General features: G+C 48.9%; 1 pseudogene across 1 annotated transcript; it reads right to left on the minus strand.

Moving 5' to 3' along the window:
* Positions 1–1,211: 1,211 nt before the first annotated feature.
* On the minus strand, positions 1,212–2,564 carry LOC308416242 (tubulin alpha-1B chain-like; annotated as a pseudogene). The gene has a single exon. The product of its transcript is annotated as a tubulin alpha-1B chain-like (transcript).
* Positions 2,565–3,681: the final 1,117 nt, after the last annotated feature.

The raw sequence follows: 3,681 nt of genomic DNA on the forward strand, positions 1-3,681 counted from the left end.
GTCCCCGAGTTAACTTATATTTGCTAAGGGGAGAGGGGAAGTGACAAAGCCACCCAAACAGCACTACTCACTACCACTACTGTGTCATAAATAATAGAAAGAAGAAAGGCACAGCAGAAGCGTTGAATGCATTTGCCCTGCGGGCTTCATTTCATTGAGAGCTATTTATATGGATTCTGTTGTAGTTATAGAGCTTCTCCCCCGGCTAAGCACAGTCCTTTTGGTAGCTTGTGTAGACCACCACTCCCTAGCTGTGGGTTATACATCCCAACCTTCTCCATAATGACACTGGCTCATTTGGCTTTGCCCCTGTGGTTCACCAGACTGTCTCTTCTGCCCTGGCTCCAGGTTTCTGGCACCTCATCCAAGGGCAACCCTGTGGGTGGGCCCTGGGGTGTTTTGACTTTGTTGACACAGCTCGTTTGCCAAGGTTATGGCTCTGTATGTCACCACCTCTGCCCTGTTAGTGTTCCAACGCCTTCCTCTGGGGTGCAGCTTCGCTTTTGTCTCCATGTGCTCACCTCAGGACTGCTTCTCATCAGCACCCATTTCTACACTTCTGAATTGTGTGTTAACTGTCTCTTACCTTCACAGGGAATCGCTGGCTCGGCTGCACGCTCACTGCAAGTTGTGCCAATCTCCTGTGAGGGGGTCTCGGCAGGTGTCACACATGAAAGCAAACCACAAAGATAAGAGAATGAAAATTTGGCTCAGATTGACTTCATCACCCTGGATCGAACCTTCTAGAGAGTCTGATGGCAGGTAGTATATTCCCAACAAATCAGGTTTCCTGGTATGATACAATCCCAGTGTACAAGGAAGTATAATTACATCAAAACTTGACTCAGACTTGTAGGTTGATGTCTGGCACTAGTTAGGTCGAGGTGATACATGATTAGATGGTAGAGAGTGGGGCACGACAAAGTTTTGGTAAGGCAGACGGAAAGGAGAGGGAATCAAGAGGGAGCCAACTGATGAGGTTCTAGACCCAGGTGGTCTTAATTGGCAATAGGTAGATATGATTATTTCTAAGGGTTTCTTTTTTCTTTTCTTTTCTTAAAGCTTTTACTTTGACACGTCATGGAAAAGTTGGAGGTACACCTGGAGAACACATGATCACAGAACGGACACAGCCCAGGAGCAGCAATGCCTGCAGCTAATGCTGGAGCTGAAGTTTTGAGTTTGACACGATACAGGGTAGGAGGAATGAATTAGTATTCCTCTCCTTCTTCCTCACCCTCCCCTTCCACAGAATCCACACCAACCTCCTTATAATCCTTCTCTAGGACAGCCATGTCCTCACAGGCTTCAGAGAACTCCCCCTCCTCCATGCCCTCACCCACATACCAGTACACAAAGGCACACTTGGCATACATCAGATCAAACTTGTGACCTAAGCGAGCCCAGGTCTCAGCAATGGCTGTGGTGTTGCTCAGCATGCACACAGATCTTGGGACCTTGGCCAGGTCACCACCAGGTACCACAGTGGGAGGCTGGTAGTTGATGCTAACCTTGAAACCAGTGGGGCACCAGTCCACAAACTGGATGCTGTGCTTGGTCTTGATGGTGGCAATGGCAGCATTGACATCTTTGGGGACCACATCACCACGGTACAGCAGGCAGCAAGCCATGTATTTACCATGGCAAGGGTCACATTTCACCATCTGGTTGGCTGGCTCAAAGCAGGCATAGGTGATCTCTGCTACAGAAAGCTGCTCATGGTAGGCTTTCTCAGCAGAGATGACAGGGGCATAAGTGGCCAGAGGGAAGTGGATTCGAGGGTAGGACACCAGGTTGGTCTGGAATTCTGTCAGATCAACATTCAGGGCCCCATCAAATCTGAGGGAAGCAGTGATGGAAGACACAATCTGGCTAATAAGGCGGTTAAGGTTAGTGTAGGTTGGGCACTCGATGTTGAGGTTTCTATGACAGATATCATAGATGGCCTCATTGTCCACCATGAAGGCACAATCAGAGCGCTCCAGGGTGGTGTGGGTGGTGAGGATGGAATTGTAGGGCTCAACCACTGCAGTGGAAACCTGGGGGGCTGGGTAAATGGAGAACTCCAGCTTGGACTTCTTTCCATAATCAACAAAGAGCCGCTCCATCAGCAGGGAGGAGAACTCAGAACCAGTTCCACCACCAAAGCTGTGGAAAACGAAGAAGCCCTGGAGACTTGTGCACTGGTCAGCCAGCTTTCAAATCCTGTCCTAGACAAGGTCAATGATCTCCTCGCCAATGGTGTAGTGGCCAAGGGCATAGTTATTGGCAGCATCTTCCTTGCCTGTGATGAGCTGCTGGGGGTGGAAGAGCTGGCGGTAGGTGCCAGTGTGAACCTCATCAATAACTGTGGGTTCCAGGTCTATGAACACTGCCCGGGGCACATGCTTGCCAGCTCCTGTCTCACTGAAGGTGTTGAAGGAGTCGTCTCCTCCCCCAATGGTCTTGTCACTTGGCATCTGGCCATCAGGCTGGATGCCGTGCTCCAGGCAGTAGAGCTCCCAGCAGGCACTGCCGATCTGGACACCAGCCTGGCCAACGTGGATGGAGATGCACTCACACATGACAGCTACAGGTTAGAAGGCAAGGGTGATAGAGGCAGACACCGGGTCCTGGTTACCATTCCCGACAACTAAGAGTCGAGGTAAGTAACGCAATGAGGCTTTCTAAGGGTTCCTAAGGATCAATTTGTTTAAGTTTACATCTTTGTCAAATGGTTGTAAGTTTACTGTGTGCAAGTATTGTGGACTGAGAATTTAATATATAAATCTGATTGATAAATTAATTATTGAGTTGTGGTTTTCTTTTTTTACTGGGTGGTGGAGAATGTGAGCAAAGTTCCCACTGGCAGGGAGACAGGTGGGGGAGGGTGGCTTGCGGACCACCTGGGTCTGAGAGTGTTTGGGGGCAGCATGAAGCCACTGAGATAAATATACCCCACAGTGCAGTGTGGCCCTAATGGTGCCAGCACTATCCAGGGATAAAAGGTTACCACATTCTTATTTACCTCAACAAGACTCCATTTTCTTGCAAGAAGATGGGTTCTAGAGATTGGCTATGTACACTACTAGCTTGAGGGCCTAAGGAATGGTCTAGCCTGGTCTTGCTCATACAGATTGCATAAATGTCATTTGGGCTATTAATCACCTCTGGTCTGGTTGTAGGAGCTGGGGAACCTGCAGCTATACAGAAAATATAAGGGTCATTTAGACTATTTGGTATCCCTGGTCCTGGTTTTTGGAGCTTGGGGAGTGAGCCCCTTGCTGCAAGGGTCACTTAAATTACTAGCCATTTGCAGTTCAGGTTGTAAGAGCTGGATTTGGTCAGGCCCAACAAATGCAGATCACTGGGCTGTTAATAAGGTCCAGTTCTCAGCTCTCAGGATGGGACAACAAGATGCATATCTTTCCTCTGCACGCTCAACACTCTTGGCTTCTCTGGACATGTGTATGCTGTGGGCTCAAGGCCCTTGTCAGTGCCCCCAACACCTCTGAGCTTTGCCTGCCTCATTTTCTCATCTGCAGTCTCCTGGATGAAGTCCAAGGCAATTCATCTCCCCATCCCTCTGAATGAGAAAACTCAGGTGTTGTGTGTCAAATCAGTCAGTGTATGGTCCTCTTTGTCCTCTGCTGGCTGTATGACTTCACACAAGGACCACAAACTACCCAAGCTTCATCTTTC

The sequence above is a fragment of the Micromys minutus genome (genome assembly GCF_963924665.1).
Source record: "Micromys minutus genome assembly, chromosome: 2".
NCBI classification, from domain to species: domain Eukaryota; kingdom Metazoa; phylum Chordata; class Mammalia; order Rodentia; family Muridae; genus Micromys; species Micromys minutus.